This window comes from Camelus bactrianus, chromosome 14, assembly GCF_048773025.1.
Source record: "Camelus bactrianus isolate YW-2024 breed Bactrian camel chromosome 14, ASM4877302v1, whole genome shotgun sequence".
NCBI classification, from domain to species: domain Eukaryota; kingdom Metazoa; phylum Chordata; class Mammalia; order Artiodactyla; family Camelidae; genus Camelus; species Camelus bactrianus.
The window spans coordinates 42498504-42506688 of NC_133552.1; the positions used below are offsets into that span (position 1 = coordinate 42498504).

General features: G+C 42.6%; 1 long non-coding RNA gene across 6 annotated transcripts in view; it reads left to right on the forward strand.

Annotated features, from left to right (window-relative positions):
- LOC123613868 (uncharacterized) overlaps positions 1–7944 on the forward strand; it is a 64320-nt gene extending 56376 nt beyond the window's left edge. For 5 of the 6 annotated variants that reach the window (XR_012511733.1, XR_006721301.2, XR_012511735.1 and 2 more), the window contains one exon: positions 51–3076. This is a non-coding gene — a long non-coding RNA (uncharacterized LOC123613868). Of the gene's footprint in view, positions 1–50; positions 3077–6804 lie in introns of those variants that run through there. The other variant, XR_012511734.1, reaches the window with a different exon arrangement.
- Positions 7945–8185: the final 241 nt, after the last annotated feature.

Consider the following 8185-nt stretch of genomic DNA (forward strand, 5'->3'; position numbering starts at 1 on the left):
ATTACATTTATTTTTCAACAAGGGCTCACATCTGTTTCTAATTTACGCAGATTATTGACACATCTGGATGTTTGGCCTTAAGAATTGTGAAGTTGCTGCGGTGGCATTTATTTTTTGAATCCTCCACTCTTCAGACCACCCACCCTGGAACTCTTGCAACTAGTTTGGAGAGCAGGTTGTCATATTTTAAATAAAGTTACCTTTTGGCATTTCAAAACCAGTGCAAATGGGATTCTGTCATCTTGTGTTTTATAAATTGTGGTTTTGCATTTTTGACACCTGCAGGAAAAATAAGACGAAAGCCAAAGGCCTAATGGCTTGACAATGACAAATTACAATAGCTAGATAAAGCCATCAAGGGGACACTGGAGATGGGTGCGAGGTTAGCCATTCACATTAAGCATCCGGGACCCCAAATTTCAGCAGAAACCAAATAGTAAAGGAGTGAGTAACTGATGGAAACACTGTTTAAACATGGCCTGATGGGAGTATGCATTCTAACGAGGAAAATGGGATTGTTGAGAAGTAACGTTGATTAATACTTTACCTCTTGGACCGGTTCCTTTTGTAATCAGGAGCTAACTTTTCTCCCTATGTGGTCTGATGGTAGTAATTTATTCCAAGGGTATGAATAATGGGAAACGTGGAGTAGACCTTTTAAGATGTTAGAAAACAAAAACATGATTAAACACTTATTTCATGGCAAATATTTCTTAAATGGAGTAGCAGGATTTCATTAAAAGGAACAGAAGACCATGCCTCAAAATCCTAACGCAAATAGGCAAAGACGAAACAAAGCTCGCGTATAGTTCTTTAGTCCAAAGGTACAATAGAAATAATTAAGCACACAATACAGTTTGATTAATTTTAGGAAGAAGGCTCTCTGGAGTTCCCAGAGGTCTTTATTTCACTGTCACACCTGACCTTAAAATTCTCTCCGTTGGAGATAAAGTTTTACTAGGCGAGGTGGTGCCACCCAGCAGATGGACGATTTAAAAAATGACATCTGGCTTTAGCATTCTTTACTGGCAATTACTGTGTTTCATTTTGAAAGGAAATGATCATACTTACAGAACATCTGATATATGCTAGAAACAAACTTGTCTGTTGCGATGACATTCCTGTGTTTCTAGATACTGTTTTATTAAGTGTTCACAAAGCAAAAACACCAAATGTCTAGCAATGCCTGGGATAAATGGTAAGTGTCCCAAGTATCAGCCTGAAGTCAGTTTATAATGTGTCAGGGAGGTCTACTTCTTTTAGCTTTTCAGTAGACATTGCAGAGAAGGAATCAGATTTAGGAGGCCAAAATCCAGAGGCTGAGCTCCCCTTGCATAAAACAGCCATGTGATCAGCAAAGTTCCTGTTTCCATTTTAGTACAGACTTCTGTTTTACGAAGCTAATAGGTGGCCACTGGGATCAATTAATGACCTCTGGGAATGATTTCATTGCAATTCAGTTGGGTGGCAGCTTGGTAGGGTAGAACATTGACTCTGATGATTAAAAAAACGTTATCACTTCTGGTAGCACCTACAGTCCTGTCTGTCATGGTCAAGCCTCAGATCTCATGAATGTGTGGGTCACAAAGCTCACCTGGAACATTTCTAGTTAATCTTTAGTGTCTACCTCTTGATTAAGCACAAGTGGGCCTTTAATAGATGCTGTGATGATGGAACATCAGATTGCATGTGAAAACCGAATGCCACAGATAACACAGGAATTTCATTTAAGTGAAGCTTCACCTTTCTTCTAACCAGAGTGTGTCACAGCCTGCTACTGGAAATAATAATAATAATAATGGGCTGGCTTGAGTTTTCACCCACCTTCCCTTTTCCCCTGTCCACAGGCAACCTGCCCAAAGCAGGGGTAGGGGGACAGATTTGCAGGAAGTTTCCAGTGTCTTTAACGACAGAACTTTGGAAACATTCATGGACACTGACAGCTAAACAGTGACCGAGTAGGACTGCCTCCTTAAGACATGTTAGAAGGGGGTCTGGTCAAGTGCAGAGGTGTTTCTTTTCCAGGTGGATCCTTGGCCTGGCCCCCGGAGTGCCCAGAGGACAATCATTCTTTCTTGAACGTCTAAGGGGATCTGTTTGTCTTTCAGTAAACCTTCCCGTGGCCTGTCTTTGGCTTCTCTTGGAGCTCTAAATCAAAGGATAGGCAGGAATAGCAAGTGAAAAAAATGCCAGCTCAGAGAGAAGAGCGAAGCAGGAGGAAAGAGCGAGGAAGCAAAGGTGCAGAACTGGGCTGGACCCTCGTTCTTTAAGGTTCAATGTCTGGTGTGTTGTGCATCCAGACCTCACCCCTCCTCCTCTCTTGTTTCTGATGGGAAATATGGAGCCCAAGAAATATGTCTTGGGGCAAATTCCATTGTATGCTTAGAGTGAGGCTGTCCTAGAAGGCTGAGGTGGGAAGCAACTTTTTTTAAAAAATAAGAAATAATCTCACCTTTTTGTTCAAAAGGATCATGTGCTTCACATCAGTTTGGTTCAAAAAGACCTCAGGTCTTAAAACTAAGGCTACTGCAAGTTTATTCTGCCATATGTAACAGTTTTATGTTGAAAAAGCCTCAACATAAAAAAAAATTACCTCCAAAACCCATAGGGACATTCTCACAAAACCTAGAATATTTCCTAAATGATAACTTTCTGCCTTCAATGTTCAATCTTTTCAATTTCATCCACGTCTTCAGGGTTGAGTTGCTTAATATTGCTGTTAAAATGGTCTCGGATCTTCATAAAAAGAGGCAACTTATCCACTTCGACCATGTTGGAGACCTTTTTTTCCCAAAGCATCCTGTCCACCCAATATAATAAACATCACGTTTCTTTGCCATGTAGATGAGGAATCGAGGCCCAGAAAGGTGAAGGGATGTGTGGAATGCTCTAAGCATCACTCAGAGCTAAAACATGTCTCTCTCTTTTTTTTTCCTCACTTACATTTATCATTTTATGATCTGTCTCCCCTCACTGGAGTGTAAGCTACATGAGGGCAGGATTGTTTGTTTTGTTTTGTTTTGTTTTTTAATTGTGATTTAATTGATAAATAAATGTCTTTGGTTTTCTGAACTTAGGTAGGAGGAAATAATTATTAAACATATTTTGAACATTTAAGAAGCTGTCTCTTAAATTCCCAGTATTTGCTGGGAATGTACAGTACATGCCATACTGAACCTGATGCAGTGATAAAGGGAAAAGGGTGGCACCTTCCACCGAACTGACAATGAACTCAACATTGAACTGAACACCTTCCACTGACCATGCAATCTAACACATACAAAGCTGGCATGCCTTGGTGTTATAAGCAAGGGTGAACACAGATGCACACACTATGAAGGTGATAGTTCACCATTCAGAGAGAGGAAAAGAGCTTTCCTCTCCAGCCTTCTAGGGCTAACAGTCTGGATGGAATTCAGACTGGACTGAGGTCAAGTCTCGGCTTACGATGAGAGTTGAGCCTATTGAATACCAGTGGAAGGGGAGTTCCTCCGGCTTTGTTGGTTTGTGGACGTGGGAGAATTTTCTCCCTTCAGGCATTCCAGACGGCTCAGTGGGATTTGGAGTCTTGAGGTATGTGCTAATCATTACCTGAATCATCAGGAAGAACTCGGCTCATTCTCTTTGCCTTCTTCCTTTTCTGTTTTTTCTTCATCACTTTATGGCTCAAGTCTTTCTAGAAGACCTGCTCTGATTTCAGAATCTATTGTCCATAGTCTTTCTCAATGTTTTCTTTTCAGTTTTTACAGGTTGGATCACATTCAGCTCTGATCTCTCACCAACCAGAAATTCCTATTCTTTTGACTCATTCATTTCCTTTACCAGGAAATATCAAGATGAACAACGACATTATCAGGTCTAACCCTTATATGATTTTCTGTTTGCTTTTCATCTGACCTTTAAGGTGCTCTCAATGATGTTTAAGATTTATGATGCTTGTTTTAAATCTATATCCAATAGAAGATGACATTTCATCTATTTATTAGTAAAGTCTTTTCATTCATATATCTTAACAATATTTTTGAGGACTCAGTATTTTAGTTATTTAGAAATCTCTAACTTTTCTTTCTAAGCTTATTTTGTTATATAAAGTCATATAAACATTTCTTGCAATTTCCTTTTACATTGAAAAAGTGTTTTGGACCATTATGGTTTCTTTGGTATCTTGAATTTTGCTACTGTTACAGAAAACCTCTAAAATCCAAATTTTGAACTTCTGGGTTTTGACTGCTAGCTTTCCCAATGAGACAATATATATTCTGTATCCAAAATGTCACTCCAGGTCAACCTGTGCTTTGAGATTTGGCTCAAATCTTTTGTCCTATGTGCAATGAGAGGCTCAGTCCTTCCAAATGTCTTAGGAAATTGAGGGGATGTGGCACTTCCATTTTCTCCTGGCCCCCTCTGGCCTTGGGTGCCTGCTTCTGCTGAATACTCAGCTCACAGCTTCCCCATCTCTCTGTGCTGCCCCTTCTACAACTGGGTACCCCACCCAGGACTGTCCAGGTCCTCCTTCTCTGCATTCCAAGGCTGTGTGTATGTATAGCAGAAGTTCACTGAGGTTCAGGGCAATGGAGTTGCTTAATAAAAAGAAGTTAGAATGATAGCATTATTAAATTCACATACATAGTATTACAGTTCTCAAAAATCTTTAGTCCTTGGGCACTTCATTCCCTACCTTTTCCAGCAGGCTACCTGGTTGGTAATCCTTCTTTCTTCATTTTCCATCCTCCTTCTGGTCTCAACTCCACCTTTTCAAGTCTTGTTATTTCTCATACTGAGAGTTCAATTATCTTGTTAAGTCCTGCCACTTATCGGGGATATTTATGGGATATCTATTCCTTTTCTTGAATTCTTTATTTAAGAAAAAAAAAAAAACCCTCTAGTTTGTCTGCTTTGGGCATCTAAAGCATGCCAGGGCAGTCAGCTTTCCCTGCCTTGGCCAGCCCTATCCTCTGCACCCAGAAACCACAAGCCATGAATGAGACCTGGCTTTCCCTACTCATCATGAACACTTGGTCCTGAATTTGTTCCACTGATTTCTGGGGCCTGTCCTTGTCAGTCAGGCTTGTTCTGACCTAGAGAGTTGAGGCCAGGGTCAGGACGGATTGTGGACCTGGTGCACTTTTCCTCTGTGGAGCGTTTGGTATGCTAACACTTCCATCGCCTGTGCTGTTTCCAGCTGAAACAGTGAAACTCTCTAGTTCTCTATTTTATTACTCCAGGAGAAGTAAAAGTAATATTCTCGTGTCCAGGACATGGAGTAGCCCTGGGCTAGTGTGTGGAGCAGGTATCTGCACTGGATTCACCTTTCTGTTTCTCTCCCCATCACCTCCACTTCCCACATCTCTTCGATTTTGTTCTCCACACAGGTTAAAGCACACACACATGCAGGCATCACATGCATGTGCCCACATGTTCCCACACTCAACCGGAGGACGTGGTGGGATCCATAAGATGATATAAAGACAAGTTTCCAGAAATCTTTCAGAGCAGTCCGTGAAACCACTTAACAAGAATTACATTGATTTCCTGGGCTAAATCAGTCACGGCCTCTGCCTGCAGGAACAAATTGTCATTGGGGAGATTGAACAGGTCCACAGGAAACATCACACGGAGGAGAGAAGAAGGCGTGTGGGAAAGCTGAGTTCACATCCCCACTCCATCACGCATAGCTGGGTGAACCGGGATAAGTCACTTAATTTCTCAGAGACTTATTTCTGATTTCTTCTGACAAAAAAATATATTTTTTAAAAAAGTTAAGAGCCATATAGTTTGGCATCAAGAAAGACAGAAAAGGATAAGAAACAAGTAGGTCGTATGTGTACAGTCAAACTAACAATTCTACCTAATAAAACTGAAAAAAGAGGAAAAAAAGGAACAATTAGGTCTCTACTCTCAAGGTCTAGAACGTACTAGGGAGGCCAGACCAGTACACCAGACAGTGGGAGAACATCGGTGTCCTGAGTGACAAATGACCCTCCGTGGTGCTCCACAAGGTCGGAGAAACACACAAGATGGGGAAGGGGGTGGAGGGGTTGGGGTAAGATGTTATTTCTCATCAAATGAGCTAAAAAACACACTGTTGAGTACTTGTTTTGATCTCTGCTCTCGGTTTTAACATAGCAGGTGGGACACAAAATTGGCAAGAGATTGAGAGGGAGAAAGGAAAGTTCTGGGACAGGTGGGATGGCCACCAGGGCAGCTGGCCAGATTCTAGCAGCCACACATACCCCCAAGCAGAATGTCCCACAATCAGACAGGACATGTTCCCCCCTCCTACAGTGCCTTCCATATGTCTCACAATATTGACAGCCTGAAGAAATGATGTAAAAGAGCAAATAAGAAGTGAGGAAAAGAGAGATTACCCAGGACAAACAAGAGGGATGGAGACCAGCTGTTCTCCATTCTTCCCCAGGACAAAGAGTTCCGTCCTCTGAGAGGTCCCAGCACATTATCTTATTGCACTTAGCACTTTTACCTTGGATCGTGGTTATTTACGTCTGAGGCTTATCTTCCCTACTGAATTGCAAGCGCCTGGAGCCCAGAGCCCACCTGTTTTATCTTCAGACGCCCCTTCCACGCCAGCCTTGCACCTAATCGGAACCCAGTGACGGTGCATGAAAAGCGCAGACCTGCTGCAAACAGCCGTGGTAGGGGTTTCAGTCGCATGAGTTAAGGGCCATTTTCTTGAGGGTTGTTGAATCAGGGAATAATTCACTGAGGGAATGTTATCGCCTTCTCTAGATTTTTTTTTTTTTTTTAAAGTAACACATTCTCGTCAATTTGCAATGATTTAAATAGGGTCCTGCGTGTGGCCAGAGGGAGGAAGCAGCTGAGCGCTCAGGATTCCTTCCCGAGCTGGGAGCTCTCACTCTGCGATGGGAAACATTGGCTTAGGCTCCTTTCTCCTTGAGGCTCTTGCGTCTCCCACTTCCTGGTCAACTAGGTTTAAGTCCACCTGAGAGTGATTAATTAAGAGGAAGATTTCTGCATCGCATCCCTTCGTGAATTCCCCCTTTTACCTGGAAGAGCGATCTAGGTTTGGAATTACTCACCTGAACAAGGTCCAGCCCTTATCTGAAGCCCTGGCGGGACTCTGTTCCCCCCTGCTGTGATGACTCTGCCGAAGAAATCAGAGGACAGCGCTGCCTCCCTCATAGGCCCTGGAAAAAATTGAGGCTGTTAGTGATGTGAATGTTTTTTGAATACATAGGTTTCCAGAAATCTCCCAAGTGGGGACTCTAATCTTGGCACAAAGATTGGGGGGGGGGGTAATTTGGTTTATTCATTTTTTAATTATTACTTTTCTTGATGGGGGTGCTGGGGATGGAACCCAGGACCTCGTGCTCGCTAACCATGCACTCTGCCACTGAGCTATCCCCTTCCCCTCCCTGGCACGAAGATTTTTTTTTTTTTAAGACATTGAAGATTTCTCTGATTGTCATTGGCTGTAGCTTGCAAGCCAGCAATTGTATACAGAGACCAGGAAAAGCATTTCCCCTTTCTTGATTCCAACCTGTGGCAATTTGTGAAAATAAAGGGATTTATGACAAGAGAACTGCATTCTTCCCTTTGACGGTGAAATCACGATTCTCTACTTGAAAGGAACTTTGCTTCCTAAGTCGAATTTTCAAGCAGTTTTGGAATGAGACACTCAAGGACGACTGAAGGTGCATCTTTCTAGTGTCGATTTCTCATTTCATTTAAGCTCCAGAGATGCTTCGTTTGTTTATATGTCTTAGAATTTCCTCTTGAAAAATGATAGTAAAGGGTAGAGACCTCTTGGTGGTTTGATGAGAACAGGTTCTTTGGGAAAAGAAGGAGAATAGTGGTGCAAAGTTGGGCTGAAGGGTCGTGAGCACCCACTCTGGGCTCCTGGAAGCTGGGGACAGCACCTGGGTCTCATGGCTTACCCTGCAACTCCACATCTCCACCGGAGAGAACCAGAGCGTCCAGGATACAATAAACCACTCAGGGGCAGTCACCCTGGGCCATGGAAGGACAGGTTATTCCACTACACATATTCTGGGGGTTTTGATCATCTAAACCTGTGCTCTCCAGTGTGGTATCACCAGCCCCAGGTGGCTGCTGAGCACCTGAAATAGGGTGGTTTGAGCTGGGAAGCTCTGAGAGGGTAAAATAACACATCACAGTTTTGAAGACACTACAAATAAAGACAGTA